Source organism: Podarcis erhardii (assembly GCF_964252035.2).
Source record: "Podarcis erhardii genome assembly, chromosome: 12".
Classification (NCBI taxonomy): Eukaryota; Metazoa; Chordata; class Lepidosauria; order Squamata; family Lacertidae; genus Podarcis; species Podarcis erhardii.
In genome coordinates, this window is record NC_138513.1 from 9038955 (window position 1) to 9060568 (window position 21614).

At 45.6% G+C, this 21614-nt stretch overlaps 1 protein-coding gene across 1 annotated transcript in view; it reads right to left on the minus strand.

Annotated features, from left to right (window-relative positions):
- The window catches only part of WDR86 (WD repeat domain 86), a 39262-nt gene extending 28479 nt beyond the window's left edge, over positions 1-10783 (minus strand). The window contains exons 1-2 of the mRNA XM_081834495.1: positions 10741-10783; positions 10182-10253 (exon numbers count right to left, since the gene is read on the minus strand). The gene's annotated coding sequence lies outside the window, so the exon portion shown is untranslated. The remainder of the gene's footprint in view (positions 1-10181; positions 10254-10740) is intronic.
- Between the last annotated feature and the right edge of the window lie 10831 nt (positions 10784-21614).

Genomic DNA, 21614 nt, shown 5'->3' on the forward strand with positions numbered 1-21614 from the left:
CTATGATAAATGTATGAAATATATTAGCTTAAATATATTGGCTTAAATGTAATTATGCAAAGGATTTAAGGAATGCTAGATTCTTATTTCATATGGTTGTAAGAGTTGTATTTATCCTGAAATTAAGTCAGCCACCAGCCCCCCCCTTGCCAGACAGAAGACGCCATCCGGGCAGTCTTGATATATAGTTGTCAGGCATTTTGTTTAGAAACATTAAATGAAGGAAATCTTTCAATGTTGATGTGAAACTCAAGATCCTTGACATCTGTTGAACATAAAATGTAAGATTAAACCATTTGTTTTAGAAGGCAATAGGGCAAGAAGGGCAAGAGGTGAGCTGGTAATTAAGATTCCATGTAAGATATATTATTACTTATTTGTCATTTATATATAGCTCTTTGTCTCCCATATAAGGGCAAGGAAGTGGGTGTATCTTTTGTGGGTGTATCTTTTGTGATTGGCTCTAGCAAACAGCCAATAGGAATTTCAACCAGGCTGATTGGACAGAGGCAGCCACAGGAGGAGCAAAGGGGGCTGGATTAAGGGAATATAAGTGCTGGCCAGAATGGCAGGAGGCCAGGCCAGAGCTTGGTAACCACGTACCACTGAGCCTCTTATTTACCCACGAAATAAGAAACCCACGAAGCGCGTCTGTGAGTGACTGAGTGGATACTTCACAGGGCCATACAATGGGAGTTGGGAGTTCAAAGGGGGAAAATACACCTCTTGAGTGTATGTTAAATAATTTTAAGAAAGCCTTCTCAGGGGCATATGGAGTCAAAATGACGCCAGAGCGCTTGAGAACGTTATGTGAACTAGAATGGCCAAAACAAATTACTGGATGGCCATCCCAGGGAACCTTTGATATAAATTTAGTAAGCAAACTTTGGACTGATATCGCCAAAGAAACTGGAGGGTGCCCAGAACAATTTCCATATATAGATTCCTGGCTGAGCACATTAAATAAAAATCCTCCATGGATAAGGGAATGCAAAGTCAAACGATGCAAATTATTGGCTGTAAAAGCCGAAGCTAGGAAAGGAATCTTGCCAAATAAACTCAAACCCATTTTTGAGGGGCCAGAGGAAGAGGTGCTTCCACCTCCACCCTATGCTCCACATCGAAGGGAGCTTAATCCAAACACTCCACCAGTTGTAACCCCAAGGCAAGAAACTGGAATGAATAATGGGAGTGGAGTCACAGAGCTTGATTCCTTGATAGATTATGATAAATATCTTCAGGAGGCATTGGAGTCCTATAATAAAGCCCAAGCAGAAGTGGTTATTCCACCTGTGACTCCTAATAGACCTCCATCTACAGTCTCCTTTAGTGGAACAACTGATTGCCCACCCCAAACCCCTGTACATCCAAGTCCCAGAGAAATGTTACAGAAGTTACAGGGAGACCTTGCTCGGTCAGCAAGCAATACAGCCAGGCGTATAAAGCTGCTAAAAGAACGCCTTGCGACAGATACCATCCCCTATGATTTGAGGCCCCTAGAGCAAAGTGAAGAGAAAGATCACGTAGTAGCCCCTCTTAGAAGAGTATTTGATGCACTTGAGGAGCCTGCGCTGGTTAATGGGCAACCCGGACCACGGCCACCTCGAACTTCGACCCTGCAATATATTCCATTCACAACTACAGATCTGATGAATTGGAAAACACACACCCCATCTTTTGCAGAAAAACCTCAGGCTATGATGGACTTGGTGACTTCAATAGTAAATACTCATAGCCCTACTTGGACAGATTGTCGCCAGCTCCTAAATACTCTGTTCACCACTGAGGAAAGGAGAGACATAATTGAAAAGGCACAGATATATTTGCGTGAGCAGGCCAGAGCGGGAAATATTTATAATATTGACCGTCATCTCCAAGATAACTTTCCCTTGGAAGATCCTAATTGGGATCCAAACAATGCAATTCACCTGGCCAGACTCACCACCTACCGCCAGACACTTGTGCAAGGTATCCGCAGGGCATGCCAGAAGCCCACTAATATGTCTAAAGTCTCAGAAGTAGAACAGAAACCAAATGAGAGTCCGGGAGACTTTTTAGAGAGGCTGCAAGAAGCCTATCGTATATGGACTCCTTTTGACCCTGAAGCCCCTGAAAACAGTAGAATGATTACTGCTACATTTGTGGCCCAGTGCGCTTCTGACATTCGTAAGAAAATTCAGAAATCAGAAGGATGGGAAGGGATGCTGATGAGCCAAATTATGGCCATTGCACGCCGAGTTTATCGGAATAGGGATGAGGCTGAGAAGCAAGAGAAGAAGAAGTGGCAGAAGGAAAAGATGGTAATGCTAGCCACAGCAGTGAAGCAAGACCACCGCCCCTTAAATGGAGGGCGAGGGCGAGGAAGGAATCCACCACTGGGAAGGAATCAATGTGCAAATTGCAAGAAGGAGGGTCATTGGAAGCGGGAGTGTCCTGAACCCCTGAGGTTGGAAGAAGTACGCCCAGGCCCAGGCCCAGGCTCCGGCTCCGGCCCAAGAAACCAGGGACGGGGACGGGGAATGATCCGAGATGGAAGATATCAGAGACCAGGACAGGGACGGAGTAGAGACAATTTCATTGGACTGGCAGAAGAGGATTTTACCCAAGACTAGGAACGACCGGACTCCATAAAGTTAGGCTTCCAGGAGCCCACGGTCACGATTCAATTAGGGAGCCATTTAATAGATTTTATGATTGATACTGGGGCTGAATACTCAGTACTCCCAGAACTATTGCAGAAAAAGGCATCCAAAAGTGTAGTCATTAAAAGTGCTACTGGACAGTCAGCTAAGAGGTCTTTCCTCCAACCTTTGGAATGCCAGATTGGGGGACATCGTTTAACCCATCAGTTTTTGTATATACCTGAGTGTCCAATACCTCTCTTAGGTAGAGATATGCTGTCCAAATTGCAGGCCCAAATCACTTTCACTCCTCGAGGTCCAGAAATGAAACTGCCATCAAAAGCAGCAGGAATAATTACCCTCTCAGTACCTAAGGAACAATCATGGCGCTTAATGTCAGCCTTGCAAGTCCAACCCACATTGGATACAGAATTAGACAAGCTCCTCCGAACTCTACAGGTGCCACCAGGAGTATGGGCTGAAAATAGCCCACCAGGAATGGCTAAGAATATAGCTCCAATTGTAGTAACCCTAAAACCTATGGCTACCCCTGTATCTGTAAAGCAATATCCCTTACCCCGGCGAGCAGCGGAGGGCATCCAGAAACATTTGGACCGCCTATTAAAATATGGTCTGCTTAAGCCTTGCCAATCAGAATGGAACACACCCCTTTTGCCTGTTCGAAAACCTGGGACAGATGAATACAGGCCAGTGCAGGACTTGAGGCTCGTAAACCAGGCTATCGAGACCTTGCACCCAAATGTACCAAACCCATATACCTTGCTGAGTTTGATCCCACCAGAAGCAACATTTTTTACTGTATTGGACTTGAAAGATGCATTCTTCTGTTGCCGGCTGGCACCACAGAGCCAACCTATATTTGCCTTCCAGTGGGAAGACCCTTTGACAGGAACAAAAGGCCAGCTAACCTGGACAAGATTGCCCCAAGGATTCAAAAATTCCCCAACTTTATTTGGCACTGCCTTGGCGAGGGATCTAACAAGTTACCCCTCAATACCGGGAGAAAAGGTGGTTCTGCAATATGTGGATGATCTTATACTAGCTGCAAAGGATTTTGATACCTGTAAAGAAGGGACAGAGGAACTGCTCCATTTGCTCTGGGAAGCTGGCTACCGAGTTTCCCAGAAAAAGGCACAGTTATGTTTAGAAAAGGTCAAATATTTGGGCTTTGACATCTCACACCAACAACGAGCATTGAGACCAGAGAGGAAAGAAGCTATTTGCCTTATCAAGGAACCTACCACAAGAAAACAACTTAGGGGATTCCTGGGAACAGCAGGGTTTTGTAGACTATGGATACCTGATTTCAGCAGTCTGGCCAAGCCCTTACATGAAAGCACTCGAGGTGCAGAAAAGGACCCATTCGTATGGGGACCTGAGCAGAAACAAGCCTTTTTAGTTATCAAACAGCGACTTATGGAGGCACCAGCCCTTGGATTGCCTAATTCGGAAAAACCCTTTCAGCTGTATGTACATGAACAGAATGGGATTGCAGCAGCAGTCCTGACCCAGAGATTAGGAAGTTGGAACCGTCCAGTAGCTTATTTGTCTAAACAATTGGACTCAGTAGCAAAAGGATGGCCTCCATGCCTAAGGGCAGTAGCGGCCACTGCGAGCCTTGTCAAAGAAGCTGATAAATTTACCTTTGGCCAGACGATGTATGTGAATGTACCTCATGCTGTTCTGACACTCATGGAATATAAGGGTAGTTATTGGCTAACGAACCCAAGGATGGCTAGATACCAAGGCCTATTGTGTGAAAATCCCAGGATTCATCTACGAGTAGTGAATATGCTCAATCCAGCGACTTTGCTGCCCCTACCAGAGGTAGATGATGAGGAATCACATGATTGTCTCCAAGTAATGGATGAAGTTTATTCCAGTAGACCTGATCTGAAAGATGAACCATTAAAAAATCCAGATGTTGTATATTATACTGATGGTAGCAGTTACCTGCATGAAGGTGCCAGACGAGCAGGATATGCTGTGGTCACCAATGAGGAAGTTGTGGAAGCTGAGGCTTTGCCTGCTGGCACCTCAGCACAAAAGGCTGAACTTATAGGTTTAACTAGAGCTCTGCAATTGGCAGCCGGATGTAAGGCAAACATCTATACTGACTCAAAATATGCCTTCTTAACCCTGCATGCACATGGAGCTCTATGGAAAGAAAGAGGTCTAATCGGAGCCCACGGGAAGGCTTTGAAATATGGACCTGAAGTAGAAATCCTGTTAGAAGCAGTATGGGCTCCAGAACAGATTGCTGTAATGCACTGCAAAGGTCATGGACGAGGAAGGGATCCAATAACCAGAGGAAATCATGCTGCTGACAAAGCAGCCCGAGAGGCAGCCCAAAAGCCTGTGGGAGGATTTATAGCAGCCCTCATACCAGAGGTAGTTCCAGAAGAAGTTAAACCTCACTATACCCCAGAAGAGAGGAAGTGGGCTGAACAGGAAGGAGCGGTTGTGAGGGACGGTTGGATGATCCTGCCGGACAATAGGATTTATGTACCTCATCATCTAGCAGGCACAATTGTAAGAAATTATCATGAATCTACTCACCTTGGCGGTACTGCAACTAGAGAGAGTCTCAGTCGGAAGTTGTATATTATTAATCTATCACAATTAGCAACTTGCATTTCACAGAAATGTGTTCTTTGTGCTAAAAACAATCCCAGGCAGGGACCGGTACAACCTCCTGGAATTCAGCATGTGGGATACGTCCCCATGGAAAGCCTAATTGTGGACTTCACAGAGCTGGTCCCTTCTAAGGGATTCAAGTATCTCCTTGTGTTTGTAGATACTCTTACCGGATGGGTTGAAGCTTTTCCCACCCGAACTGAAAAGGCACGAGAGGTAACTAAAAGACTCCTCACTGAATTGATCCCAAGGTTTGGATTACCTAGATGCATTGGAAGTGATAATGGGCCAGCGTTCATTGATCAAGTAGTACAAGATGTATGTCGAGTCCTACAAGTAAAATGGAGACTGCATACAGCATATAGGCCTCAGAGTTCAGGGAAAACTGAAAGAATGAATCGGACTCTGAAAACCCAATTGGCAAAATTAACCCAGGAAACGGGATTGGGATGGGTAGATGTGTTACCCATAACACTGTTTCGTGTTCGGTGTGCACCCACAAAAAGACTTAAGTTGTCACCTTTTGAGCTCCTGTATGGGAGACCGCCCTCCTTTGTTCAGGATATTCCAGCTGACCTTAAACAAATAGGAGATCATGTGACACAGGGACAAGTGCAATCTCTCTCCCGTGTTTTTGTTTCTCTTAACAGGTGGGCCCTCGAGCGCACGCCGTGCAGCATTGCCGAGCCGATTCATCAGTTCCAGGCTGGCGATAGCGTATGGGTGAAAGAGTGGAAACGCGATCCACTTGCACCTAAGTGGCGTGGACCTTACACCGTCTTGCTCTCTACTCCAACAGCGGTGAAGGTAGCTGAGGTGACCCCCTGGATTCATCACTCTCGTTTGAAGAAGTCTGAAGGCAGTTGGACGTGCAAAGGTGACCCCTCTAATCCTTTAAAACTAACTCTCTCCAAAAACCCCTGTATCTAGCCCTACCGGGAACGGGCTAGGTCACGGGCAACATTTGACGACCGGCCTGCTGCAGCCACAACCTGGAAGCTGGCTGACCTGCGCACGCCTGAAGCTTGAGGAGCGTCTGAACCAGCGACTGTGAACGGAAAGATTCTCTAATACAATTGATTGACTGCCCCCCCCCCCCTTGTGGAACAATTATCAGAGATATTACTCATTGGGGATCCTCGGGATATATGTTTTGGTCTTGGTGGTTCCCCATTTCTGTCACTGGGGGAATTATATTGGGGCTAATAATTATTTGCTATCACAATAAGGTAATCTTTTGTGGAAGGAATGCATATACTAGACATCAACATGATTTTATTAATCCTGATCCCTTGGGAAGGGGAAGGGTCCTTGAATCTGACCAAATTGGCTAAATATGGATTCAGCCATGACCACAATATGTGGGTAGGTTTAGCTGAAATGGTAGCTAATGTTGCAAATAGGACCAATTGCCTTGTTTGCTCTCTTGGGCCAGATGATTCAGAGGGAGGTATGCCCTTATTACCGATACCATTAGATGCTATTGGTATGGTAAGCGAAATGCCACACCAAACTGAAATACAGAATTTCCCCGGATGGAACTCAACTAAACCATTACGAGTTATACCTGTACAAGGGGAATTCTGTGTACATAAATCATCAGATGCAGCTGATTCTCCCATGATAGGCTCTTCTCATTGTCACTATACTTGGGATTATAAGAAGAATAGTCATACCTGGGCACACGGTACTACCTATCGAACTCGGAATGCCTTGCCCTGTGCACCTCCTTTTATTCATGCATGGAAAGTGGTGTGGAACATAACTGTGACAGAAGAAGGCAATCTAACATACTGCACTGTGAACTCTCTACCCCTTTTGGTATTTCGCCTTCTGTATTCCCCGTACCAAAAACCTCAGACCCGATGGTTGTGGTGGATATGTGGAGAATGGGCATACAAGAAACTCCCTTCCAAATGGAGTGGGACTTGTTTCTTGGGTTGGGTATTACCACCAATGTGGATTATGCCCACTAGTTCGGCCAGGCGAACACGAAGGAATGCTGATATTTCTCATATAGCAGGAGGAAGTACCCAAAGTTGGAGCGGTACTGATGATTGGCCGCCAGAGCGCATTATAGCCTATTATGATCCTGCCTCCTGGAATCCTGGTGAGCTCATACAAGGGGCACGGGATCCTATTTATAATCTAAACAGAATAATTCGATTGCAAGCAGTAGTGGAACTTGTAACCAATGCAACGGCCCAGAGTTTGAGACTTATTGCACAACAGTTGGATGAAAGTAGAGCCGCCATTTTGCAGCTGAAAATGGGAATGGATTATGTACTTGCCAGGCAGGGAGGCCTATGTGGAGTCTTGAACTTGACAGGGAATGCCTGTTGCTTTAACATTTCTGATAATGGTGAGGCAATCCGTGTGTTGGCCACAAAGATGGAGAATATAGCACATGTCCCAGTACAAACATGGGAAGGATGGGATATGGGATGGCTCACCAATTGGTTACCTAATGTCACAGGACTCAAAGGGATACTATTGTCTTGCTTGTTTTTCTTGACAGTAGTAGTATTGGTTTTATGTATGATGCCATGTATCATTTCATGTTTTAGAAGTACAATTAGCAAGATGGTTTCAAATGAAACTCTACCTCATATCATGGCCCTATACAGAGCTTTACCTCAGGAATATGATGAAGGTCAAGCTATCAAGGACACTTGGGATGAAGGTCCTTGAGCTTGAAAGGGGGGAATGAGGCATCTAATCATAAGCCTGCATTTTTATCAAAGCTTCTATATATTTCAATCAAGGCTTGTATTAAAAAATGAGCTTAAAAAAGGATTTTCAAATGTTTCATGCCAGGCAAAAGACCAGCTGCCTAAAAGAACCTTGGCAAGATGTTTTTCCTCCTAACACAAGAAGGGCCCCATTGATTTATAGCAGAAAAACAATTCTCAAAGTCATAAAAAGGGGAAATTACATATGCTGCCCCAAGGTTGAGAAAACACCATTAGGAATGGGGAAGATAATACCAATGTGCCTCCCAGTAAAATGAGCCAGATCTTCTTTCTAAGGTTAAAAGGCCAGGAGCAAAAGGGAAAAACATTTAGCTGACAGAGAAAGAGAGCATTTTTGGGGAAGTCTCTTCTAAAGCTGTTTCTTAAACTAAGAGAGTTAAAAAAGGTTAAAATGTGTTAAATGTTGGAAAGGCAACTGGCTTGGCAGAAGAAGCAGCTTCTTCCTATTTTATTTTGAGGCTGGAGAGGAGGGGGAAAGGGGGAGGTGCAAACTGAAGAGGCTTCTTTTAAAAGCTGTGTTTTATTGAGTTCCTTCCTTTTTACTTTGAAAAGCTTTATTCTTTTAAGAGGCTACCTATGATAAATGTATGAAATATATTAGCTTAAATATATTGGCTTAAATGTAATTATGCAAAGGATTTAAGGAATGCTAGATTCTTATTTCATATGGTTGTAAGAGTTGTATTTATCCTGAAATTAAGTCAGCCACCAGCCCCCCCCTTGCCAGACAGAAGACGCCATCCGGGCAGTCTTGATATATAGTTGTCAGGCATTTTGTTTAGAAACATTAAATGAAGGAAATCTTTCAATGTTGATGTGAAACTCAAGATCCTTGACATCTGTTGAACATAAAATGTAAGATTAAACCATTTGTTTTAGAAGGCAATAGGGCAAGAAGGGCAAGAGGTGAGCTGGTAATTAAGATTCCATGTAAGATATATTATTACTTATTTGTCATTTATATATAGCTCTTTGTCTCCCATATAAGGGCAAGGAAGTGGGTGTATCTTTTGTGGGTGTATCTTTTGTGATTGGCTCTAGCAAACAGCCAATAGGAATTTCAACCAGGCTGATTGGACAGAGGCAGCCACAGGAGGAGCAAAGGGGGCTGGATTAAGGGAATATAAGTGCTGGCCAGAATGGCAGGAGGCCAGGCCAGAGCTTGGTAACCACGTACCACTGAGCCTCTTATTTATTTGTCTGACAAATAAATTACTATTTTAATTTCTCTATTGCTGCGTTGAATATTTCATTCCAGCTAAGCGTTAACCACAAGCAGGGTGCTACAGCCTCTTCTTCCTGCTTTATTTTGCAGGAGCCACTGAGAGGCTGGAGGGCCAGGAGGACAAGGCAGCCAAATTAGTCCCAGCTGTGCCTCATTCCAGGTCAGGAAGTCAGGAACACATATCCAAGCAGCGAGTCTGAATAACCGTGTCATGCAGTGGCTCATAGGTCCATGCCATAAATCAGCCCTGCAAATAAAATGTATGCCTTAGTGCAGTTAGCTGTGCATTAATCTGTAGCACCAATCTGATATAGCTGGCTGTCTACCCTAATTACTCACTTTAAAGGCTGGATATTGCTGTTTCAGCCATCAATATAATAAAATGGGTTTGCTCCCATTTCACCAAATAGTAGGAAGTTTCAGGGGCAGCTCTGTAAAGGATTGGTTTCCTTGTGAGAGAACAGTCTCCATTATCTTTTTATGTAATGTTATATTTACAAAAATAGGAAATGAACATGAAGAAGCAGGCAACAGCCAAGACCAGTACTGCTGGGTTTTAACCCATGCTGGTTTCCCCAAAATCAAATAACATGTCATTTGAAACCCTCCCACACCTACAAGGCTCTTTAGCATTTAGCTGGGGGAAAACAAAACGTGATTCACTAGCCTCTTTCCAACTGTTTCTGTCAAATTCCCACCAAAACAACTAGAGTGTGTTCAGTAGCAGGCTGCCACCAGCCATCAAAAGCTATCAGTGCTAATTTAAGTAAGCACCTTTCAGCCAACAGTGCTCAGTGAAGAAAGATCTTTTAGCTATTGAATTACAAGAGTCTAGAGAATTTTTTATCCTCTCACCTGACAGCTATAACAACAGTATTAAGAGTAGTTCCCTTGCATCTGAAGTTTTGACTGAACAAACATTACCTCTGGCTAGTCTGGATTCTTTTTCATTTGGTGAATAAGCATTTAGACTCCCACGGCAAGCTTCAATTGCAGCTGGAACAAAATAAAAGAGGTAAAAAAAATGGCATTTGATCCTGCCTTGTTTTGCTTTCAAGAGGCAAAAGGTTTTGGACAAAACCACTATTTATGTTTACAAACAAAATAAACAACCTTATTAAGTTTTAAATGGAGAGAGGATAAAACTACTTCTGATTCCTGTTTTGTGGGGCCAAATCCAAGATGATTAGGAGTGCTATGGTCTTCTGCAGACAATAAAGACTCTTTTGTTCTTTCTAGGAAGTTGAGCCAGCAATGTTTTAAAGGCCTAAGCAGTCAGTCTCAAGCCCCTTCTTAAGCTGATCATAAACAATGAAGTGCCCAGCCATTCGAATTAACTTTCCTAGAGGATTAGCCCCCTGCACAGTGCAAGTCTATCCCATGTGATAAAAGCAAGAGGAGGCCAGTATCCAGAAGCAGAGTCTCCAAGTTCCTCAGACTAGTGAGAAATCCTGACTGGGAAGCCATCAGAGTATCATCTCACCTGCTCTGGTCTCCTGCTGTTAAGAAGTTTTGTTACACGTGAATGTCTGAACCTTCGTGCGTGTCTACCCTGCCTAAGGACCCAGCAGAGACACCCACCTGGGAAATGAGGCCAGTTGCTTGGAAACAGAATGTGCATTGCTTAAATGTGTGTGGTAAAATGGTAAAACCAGCACTTTGAATTGGGCCCAGAAACTATTGGCAGCTGGTCCAGAATCAGCGTAACATGTTCTGTGTTGGCTGCTGAGGAAGAAAGAGCCCTTTCTCTATGACCAGCATGGACATGCAGAAGGCCAGCAGAGAAGGGATGGGTGGGTGATTCTTTCTCTCCTCAACCAGTCCACTTGGTAGAAGCAGTGGCATAGCATTGGTTGCTGGCGTCCAGGGCGGGTGGTATGTGTCGGTCAGAGGGTGTCAGCCCAGCTAATGCTGCCAGAGTGACCCCACCCCCACCGGAGCAAAGCAGAGCTGCAATGAGCTGCCTGACTGGCCAGTGTGGCCCTTAGCAGGTGGAGAAGAGCACTAGGCCAGGCCATGCTGGGGCACCCGCGTGGGGGCGCCTGCTTCGCCCCTGCTTGAAAATTATGCGCCTGGAGCCACAAGCCGCTGGCATCCCACATGCTATGTCCCTGGGTAGAAATGTTTTTCCTAGCCAGTTAAGAGGTTATAAATACCTGCATTTCTATGCAGGCTTCAGATGACAACCAACACGGAAATTCAAGCTTCTAGCCTCATGGCACGCACGCACGCACACACGCACGCACGCACGCACACACGCGCGTGCGCACACACACACACACACACACACACACACACACACACTTGCAGGCTTCTAGCTTTTGTGGACTTACTTGATCAGTGCATTGAATGTGTTAGAAAACCCATTATGGACTCCTGGACACCACCGTTCCTCTTCTATTGTTGTACTTATTGCAAAAACGGAAAGTTGTCTCAATACACAAATCTTCCTCCCTGGATTTTGGATAATACATTTGGTACCTCTAATTATAAAGCACCCTTTTCAGCGGTGCATACATGGCTGCTGGTACAGCTGTTTTAGGAAAGGGTTACTGCCTGCAGCCAGCTCCAGTCAAGTCAGCCATTTCCCAGGGATATTGTTGCATTGTTGGAATTTGAAAAACAACACACACTCGTTGTAATCATCTAACCTGTTCCCTACTTTGGTGGAAGCTCTTGCTTCATATGCAGTGAACTGGCCTCCTGCCCAGCCTTGTCTATCTCTAACAATACATTCCTGAGGGGCTAAATCTAAGCACAAGCCAAAGGATATAAGTGTAAAAGTATATAAACAGGTCTTGGTCAACATCGCTCTTGTTTACACCAGAGATAAATGAGGAAATGGGACCCAAATTGTGAAATTGAAAACAAAATGAAGGAGCAAATAAATGAAATCTACCAGTGGCTGTTTCACATTTCCAAAAGGAATACTCCTTTTTAGTTTGCAAGATTTGTTTGCAAACTAGCAACTGAAATGGAATGAAGATTGTTGTAATTATTTTTTCAAAGTAGGAAGAGTCTTATAAATAACTGCAGGTTTTGTTGTTGTTGAAAAAAATCACATAGGGACAAAAAGAAAGATGACTGATAAGTTGGAAGATGAAGGGGAGCAAATATCATTTCACATACTTAGAACTTGGTTGCAGCTTGGTTGCATGCTGAGTGGTGACCAGGTCCAGGGGTACAGCACTTGCCCAAGCCTGGATGAGACAATCCACCTGTCTCATCCAAGGTAGGTCTTGGAGGGTGGAGCCACATAGACAGGATCCCCACCCCCCAGTAATTGTTTTGTTGTCATTTTTCCTACATACTGGAACAAGACATCCCATTTAATCCAACAGTGTTACAGAATCAAAATATACATAAACTCAATGCTGGAGACCATTGTAGGAATAACAATTCCCATAAAGTAGTGGACAGGATGTTTCAGTAGTGGCCATCCATTTGCGGGATGGTACCATCATGGTCCATTTTTAGGTGCCGGGCTAATACTTCTTATTGACCCAGGATTTTGGCGGTTAAGTTAGCTGCTTCTGTGGGGTAGGGCTTGTACTTACGGCATTGTTGGATGAGCATTTTAAGGAATTCTGTATTGCACATTGATTTGTAATTTGGCATTTAATTAAGTTTACCTGCTTGCATTTTACCTTGTTAAGATCCTTTGATTGAGGGAGGGTAGGTGGGTGTCTGACAAACACAGAAGGCTGCTTGGAAGGATGAAGAAGAAAAAGTGAAATGTTTTGCTGAAGTGAGAAATAATCGTTCCCTTCTCCTGCGCAAAAGACTGCAGTTAGCTGATTCATAAGCATCTGTTTCCATTCATTCCAGACTGCGTGCTCTGATACTGCTGGATTCCTTTCCAGCACTGACTAGGGGGCCAAGGAGCGGTTTTGCTGCTAAACATAGCATATATACCCAAGATGACATGGTCTGAATATGGATGGATGCGGGAAGGAGCCTTTTATGAACTTCCTTTAACTCATCTGGTTTTGCAGACAGTCCTCCGACTCAACTTACACAGTGTAATCAGCGGTTTTGCTCTGACGAATGGAATGTGCATCCATACTTTGTCTTGCTCCAAGTGAAACAGGAGAGTCACTGCTGTTTCTGACCGAGCAGACAGAGCCCCCGTTCCAGTCATTCTTAAACCTTGGAGCAGTCCCCACTTCCTTTCTCTTCCTTCATGATCAACAGTATCCCGGGGTCACCAGCCTGATACCCGGGGGCCCACCGAGGCCTTGTGCCTATAGGGTGCCGTCTCCCTGCTGAAATCAGGCTGGATAGAAGCCCCATCTAAGCTAGCTTGTTCTTCTTACTTACAGTAGTGGTTGCTGTCCCATCACTAGCAGGGAAGCCAGATTCCATTGCCATTCCAATTACCTTTTGTATAGTATTTTTCGCTCTATAGGACGCACCAGACGATAATATGCATCTAGTTTGGGGGGGGAGGAAACAAGAAAGAAAAAAATCTGAATCCCAGAAGCCAGAACAGCAAGAGGGATGTGGTTTCTGGGATAGCCTCTTGCTGTTCTGGCTTCTGGGATAGCCGCTGAAGCCTCTCCCGGGCAGCAGGATGAAGGCTCTCCCTGCCCGAAAGAGGCTGCGTGCGGGTAAGCTGCCCTCTGTAGCTTCCCCCATCTCCCGCAAGAACTGCACACTCTTTAAAGGGAGAGCGGTTCTTGGGGGCTTTTCTGGGAGGTGGGGGAAGGGACAGAGTCATGCGCTCTGCCCCTTCCCCCCACTTCCCGCAAGAGCTGCGCAAAGCCTCTGCAGGACAGCAGGGAGCCTTCGTCCCGCTGCCCTACGGAGGCTTCACGGGGCGCAGCGCTCCCTCTAGCTGGTCTAGCTTTGAGAGAAGCCTCTGCAGGGCACGGGGAGCCTTCATCCCCTTGCCCTGCGGAGGCTTCATGGGCTGCCCCAGAAACCAAAACAGTGAGATGGAGTGCTGCGCAGCGCTCCAGCTCACTGTTCTGGCTTCTGGCTTAGCCGCGCAGCCTGCATTCGCTCCATAAGACGCACACACATTTCCCCTTACTTTTTAGGAGGGAAAAAGTGCGTCTTATAGAGCGAAAAATACGGTATGTCATGGGATTGCTCCATCTTGCCCTTCACCTAGGGCAAAGAAATGAGTTGGGCCAGCTCCGGAAATACTGCTTGTGGTACAATGGTGTTGCCTTGCTCTCCCCTCATCACACATGGCCTGACATGTGAGCCTGTACAAGCAGCGGCTAAATTCACACGTAGCAGAAACCTGGAACAACTTACTGCGCCTGGGTGTGAATGAGCAGCATGCTGGTGCACAGTGATGCGTGGCTCCCCCCACTTTGCTCCTCCCAGGACGTAAGCCGGGTAAACGACCCCAGGGAGGCTGTGCTCACATTACTGCTTTAAAATGCAGCTGCGTCATTATATCTCTCAATTCGGATTGAAGTGGATTCAGGCTGGGCTAGGGGAACACATCGAAACACAGTCTTGGGACTCAGCTACACTGGCAAAGAAAAAACAGTTTATATGCGTTGTTTATGTGTTCTTAACACTGTGACACCAGATGGCGCTGTGGAGTTCCATTTTTGCCAACCCGATTTCTCATACAGATCGTGGCTTCTGATGCGACAGGAAGTTGGTTATCCTGGCCGGTTATCCTGCTAATGGCAGGGGAGGAGCAAAGTGGGAGACGTGGTAAAACGTACTGTAAGAAATTGGGTAAACCAGTCATCAACGTGGATTCTGTAACGGAGGTGAGTGATGTGTCAGATTTTGTTTACCTTTTTTTAAAGACGGGGGGATAGAACCAGAGGTGGAGGAAGGGGGGTGCGGTAGGTGCTGGCTGCCCCGGGTGTCATCACTGAGGGGGAGGGGTGACAAAAAGACAAAAATATGAGTTTAATATTTTTTTTAAAGATTAAAAATTGGGCTCATGATATTTTTTAGTTCAGTCAACAAACGCAACAAAATGTTCGCATTTAATGAGGGTGGATTTCTGTATTGGGGTGGGGTAGGGGGGTTATGTTATGTTGTAAATAACATTTCTAATAAAAAATTAAAAAATGAAAATGAAATGCGGCTGGCACTGGGTGCAACACTGCAGGGGCTGGCAATTACCACGGGGCCTGCAGTGTGCCCAAGCCACGCGTCTCTCCTGGGAGTGTCGTGGTGGCTTGGGCGCCTGCAGACTCGGCGCTGCCTGAAACGGCAGCGTGAATTTTGCACCTGTTCACCACCTCCCCTTCAGCCACTCTACAGCTGAAGAGGAGTCTGTGAAGAGGCTCCACGCAGCGCACCTCACCCCCATGGGTGGCTTGCCCCTGGCTGCACCGGGCACCTGAGCGACTAGCTACGCCACTGGATAGAACTGGGTGGATGTGCTGAGACAGGCACATGTTGTGCTGAATGAACAGAGAGGTATGCAAGGTGATTCACTGCAAGTACACGATGGCATGTGAACTGCCCCATCTTTGGTACAAGTCCCATGAGATTCCAAGAGACATTATGGAATGTGCCAGCTTGCCAATGGCTAACCGTAACCATTAGATGCTGTGAAAGTGACTCAGTGGGTTTGGGGGGGAAGCCATCATTGCTAGGGCTGGGAAGGATGGAAAGCAGTTAAGGTGCCTTTCAAATTCCACTGGTACCCCCAAAGTATCTGTGAAAACCTCAGGGTTTCTTTCTGTAAACCCAGAAATAACATTTCTGCCACATTTCACCCACCTTTGGGAGCTATAAAGCACTAAGCCAAAGTACAGCCTGAGGTTTTCCATTCCATTATATGATTATTAATTGTGGTGGGGAGGAATAAAGGCATGAAAGTTTGCAGAGCACCCCTCTTCTACCCAGAGTTGAGAACAAATGGAATTATAAAGCTCACAGCAGGAGCACTAAATTGCCTCTGGAGACCTGGGTTCAGTTTGCACGTCAATCAAAAAGAGACACACATGAATTTGAACAAGCCATTTTACGGTCCTGCTCATATGGTCAGCAGCCTTGTTGCCATTTTCTCAGGAAGCAGAAGAACCACTTTACACAGCAGGGTGCTGGGAAATGCCACGCTGCGGTCTGTTAACATTTCCTGTGGGAAATCTCCAGGCCAAGTCACAGTTTAGAGCAAAAAGAAGATGGCCCTGCCATGTTTCCACAGGGGACAAGCGCACTTACACACAAACACACACACACACCTGAAGTATGGGCATGAACATGTTGCAAACCGGTTGCAAAGAATCTTTATCAACCTGAAGGCACATGGCCCTGCTTCCGAACTTCTTGTTTCTTGGACAGGTGGGAAGTGTGAAGCAGTATGTGGCAGTGGGTGGGTTTGAAAGAAGATTAGACAAATTCATTGAGAATAAGGCTATCACAGACCCTCCAAGAGTCCTTATTTTCCAGGGACAGTCTTGGATTTACAGAAGCCATCCTGGTTTCTGATTTGATCCTGAAATGCCCCACTTGTCCTTAGGATGTCCCTATTTTCCTCAGATAAATGTTGGAGGTAACAGAGTTATGCAACCCCTGAGCCAAGGAGATAAGAAACTATACAACCTTTAGAAGACATCTAAATGCAGCCCTCTATGGGGAATTGTTTATTGTTTAAAGTTTTATTATGTTTTGAAATATGTTGGAAACTGCCCAGAGTGGCTGGGGCAACCAAGTTAGATGGGCAGCATATAATGTTGTTGTTGTTGTTGATGATGATGATGATGATGATATTGGAATAAAGGTAAAGGATGATGATGATGATGATGATGATATTGGAATAAAGGTAAAGGTAAAGGGACCCCTGACCATTAGGTCCAGTCATGACCGACTCTGGGGTTGTGGCGCTCATCTCGCTTTATTGGCCGAGGGAGCCTGCGTACAGCTTCCGGGTCATGTGGCCAGCATGACTAAGCCACTTCTGGCGAACCAGAGCAGCGCACGGAAATGCCGTTTACCTTCCTGCCAGAGCGGTACCTATTTATCTACTTGCCCTTTGACGTGCTTTCGAACTGCTAGGTTAGCAGGAGCTGGGACTGAGCAACGGGAGCTCACCCTGTCGCGGGGATTCGAACCGCCAACCTTCTGATCGGCAAGTCCTGGGCTCTGTGGTTTAACCCACAGCACCACCTGCATCCCAGATATTGGAATAGGAAGTCCCTATTTTCACTGGAGAAATGCTGGAGGCTATGCTATGAATGGCCACAAGCAACAATGCTTTCACTGTTGGAATCAACATACCTCAAAAACAGCTGCTGGGGATCACAACTGGGGAGAGTGTTGTTGTGTTTAAGTGCTGCTTTTGGGCTTCCCATAGGCATTCGGTTGTCCCCTGTAAGAATAGGATCCTGGGCTAGCTAGATATTTGGTCTAATCCCAGCAGGGCTCTGTGTAAAGAGACAATGTCACTTTCAGGAGAGAGGGAAAAAACACCAAACAAAAACAAAGCATTTTACACTTTGAGTTGATGCACACAGGACCCCTAAAGCAAAAAGAAAGCTCCTTGAGTTCTCCTCTGATTACTATTATTACAGGTTCAGATGATCCCATTGTTTTTGTTTCGTCCCGCTGGCCAAGATAACCACGTCCCACTGTGCGAGTCTCAGCACATTCTGCTCCCTGCTTAGTTACATTTCGGAGAAATTGCGATGCTGGAAACTCCAGTCACACGATCAAACCATTTCAAGTGTTGCAGTATAAACAGGACCAGACTAGGTTACGACCGGCTTCTAAAAGAGTTCTGTTTTTTGCTTTCACCTTTCTGAAATTAGAACATAAGGAATATGGATGTGCGGGTTTGCCTTTAGAACATGTTTGTACCCTGGATGGCAAGCAAAATTATTCCTGAAGGAAGCTGGGGGCTCAGGAAGCAAGGTGGAAAAGAGAGCTCTGTGTTGCGCAGCTGGCAATGGCTTTAGGAACCAGCACTACAGTCATTAGGGACGCGGGTGGCACTGTGGGTTAAACCACAGAGCCTAGGGCTTGCCGATCAGAAGGTCAGTGGTTCGAATCCCCGCAACGGGATGAGCTGCTGTTGCTCGGTCCCAGCTCCTGCCAACCTAGCAGTTCGAAAGCACGTCAAAGGGCAAATAGATAAATAGGTACCACTCCGGTGGGAAGGTAAACGGTGTTTCCATGCGCTGTTCTGGTTCGCCAGAAGCGGCTTAGTCATGCTGGCCACATGACCCGGAAGCTGTACGCCGGCTTCCCCAGCTACTCTAAAGCATCCATGACAGAAAGCTATCCAACCTCTGCTTAGAAACCTCCAAGGAAGGAGAATCTGCCGCTTTTCCACTGTTGAACACCTCTTACCATCAGAAAGTTCTTCCTGATGTTTAGTCAGAATCTCTTTTCTTGTCGCTTTACCCACACAAGATCACGGAGCTCAAAAGATACACTATGTTCAGGGCCGTGCTTTCAGAGAGACCCCAAAATGTGTGTTTTGTGGCGCTGTGCAAGATTTCAGCTCTGAAAAAGCATGGGGGGGGTCAGGGAGGCGAGATCCGGGCATGAAATTGTGTGAGGTCATGGTACCCAAAATGGCCACCGTGCTCTCGCAAGGGAAAATGGAACATCCCAGTTTTTTCGGGACATTTGAGGGGTATGCCAATGATTAGGCAGAACCACCCTCCTGACACCTGCATCGCCATCCGCTTACCAGGATGGGGCGGGTGGGGACGGGGTGGTTGCAAGTTTGGGGCTGCAGAGACATACTGGTGGTGGCACCAGAATGGCTCTTCCAGTGCAATCTCTCTCTCTCTCTCTCTCTCTCTCTCTCTCTCTCTCTCTCCCTCCCTCCCTCTCTCTCTCTCTCTATATATATATATCAGTTTTTTAACATATCATTTTCAACAGTAATTAAACATACTTTTACATCTTATTCAATTTTTTTGACTTCCATCAGTCCTGTCTGAAAATTTTCCAATCTAATCTCTTAGTATGCATTTCTTATTTTCCCTATTACATTTCAAACTCATAACTAATATCTCTATCTTTTTCTACCTTGTAACACTTTGTATATTTCTCCTTACAAAACTTCTTGTAGTCCTACTAGCGTAATTTGTTGATTACAGTTGCTGTTCAAATAATTCATATACTTCTTCCAATCTTCTGTAAATCTCTGGTCCCACATGTTTCAAATCTTTCCTGTCATTTTGTCCAATTCTGCATAGTCCGTTAATTTTGTCCGCCATTCTTCTTTCATCGGAATTTCTTCTTGCTTCCATTTCTGGGCTAACAATACTCTTGCCGCTGTTGTTGCACATAAGAACAGTTTGACATCTTGTCTATTAATGTCTTGGCCTATAATTCCAAGTAAAAATGCTTCCGGATTTTTTAAAGAATGTATATTTCAACATCTTTTTCATCTCATTATATATCATTTCCCAGAAGTTCTTTACTTTCTTACATTCCCACCACATGCGATAAAACGTTCCTTCTTTTTCTTTACATTTCCAACATTTATTATTTGTCTTATACATTAGTGCAATCTCACTGTCGCACTGCACCATCCAGATAAGTTGCAGCGGTGCTGGTGTTCAGAGGGCAGATCTGCCCCTCCACAACAGCTGATATTGGTAGGTTGGGCGCAGAAGAAGAGACTGTGCCTATAGGAACCACTGAGAAAGATATCCTGCCCACGTGGCACCCAGAACTTCGGCTCAGCATTTCTCCCTGTGCTATGCAAGCTGAGGACAGCAGGCACGAGTTCACTTGCAGGGCAGAGTCAACCTAAGGTTAGCCGCAGTGGAGGAAAGGGATTCATTACCGAATGCATTCAGCATGGATGCTGTTAAACACCCGCATTTTGCAAGAGTCAGCTGATGATTATTATGATTATTATTTCAAGCACGGAGCGAGTTCTTCCCGTTTTAAATCACTGGCTTTCTCTCCCACTTTATTGCTCTCCGTTCCTAGTACCAAATGACAACCTCCTCAAAAAGACGGAATAATAAGAAATAGGTCACTGTTCTATTGAAATCACGTCTGCGAAAAAGCCCAAGCTGTGAATTGCTGATGGATTAGCAAGGCAAGAGGTCATGCTGGAGCCATAATGTACGGTTCTAAACAGAAATATTTAATGGCACTTTGAGCAATTAAAAAAAAGAAAGGAGACTAGTGAGCTACGCTGGCCCTGAACGGAATGCAGTTTGTAGAGAAAATAATTTTAGGAGAGTGCGGACTCGGGCACAGAGCATCAGTGCCTGAATCTTGCATGTTGCAGCCCAGTCAGGGTGGCATGAGTCATTTTCTTCCTCTGCCCCAAGGCAACCTCTTTGCCTTGGTCACTTATTAAAGGGGGGCGATTTCTTTCTAGATGAGGACATAGAAATTTTCTGACATTGCTTCGGAGACAACTCCCTTAGCCACGGCTATGCAGACAAGCTTTGCAAGGGGGACAGTAGAGAAAGACAAGAGGTTTTAGCAGAAGATGGCTAATGGTCAGAGGTAACTGGTTCTAAAACATCTGGAGGGTCATAAATGCTCCATCCTTGATGTAATTGGAGGTGTAGTTTTTTCAGAGTGCTGGAATTTGTGGCTCTGTGTGTAGCTCATTATTCTTTGGGGAAGACTATGACTGCTTACGGGACGTGGGTGGCGCTGTGAGTTAAACCACAGAGCCTAGGACTTGCTGATCAGAAGGTCAGTGGTTCAAATCCCTGTGACGGGGTGAGGTCCCATTGCTCAGTCCCTGCTCCTGCCAACCTAGCAGTTCGAAAGCACGTCAAAGTGCAAGTAGATAAATAGGTACTGCTCCGGCAGGAAGGTAAACGGCGTTTCTGTGTGCTGCTCTGGTTCGCCAGAAGTGGCTTAGTCATGCTGATCACATGACCCGGAAGCTGCATGCCGGCTCCCTCGGCCAATAAAGCAAGATGAGCACGCAACCCCAGAGTCGGCCACGACTGGCCCTAATGGTCAGGGATCCCTTTACCTTTATGACTGCTTACATGGCATAATGTGCCCTATCATGTGGATAGAATATGCTCAGAGGCACTGTGTTCTTGATGTCTGGCAGGGGAACTCTTCCATGGCTTCTTGCCCCTTTCTAGGTCTGGAGTCTTTCTTCTGCACCCAGGCCCCTCCACATCTATACAGCCAACGGGGTGAAATGTGTCATGAAGTGGACTTTGACCAGCCATAAAGGTCCGTGATGGCTTTGGGACACGAGTACACATGCTCTCTCACACTGGCCTACCTCACAGGGTTGTTGTGAAGACAGAATGCAGTAACTCGGGTGTCTGTCAAATTTTTAAACATAGTATTCACCACCTCAACTTTCTGTGAACTCTCCAAGCACAGTTCATGGATGCTGCCAGAGCCCGGCAGATTTCCTTGATCTTACAGACATTGCTCCCTGCTTCTCGTTTCCTTGCGTTCCTGTCAGCCTGT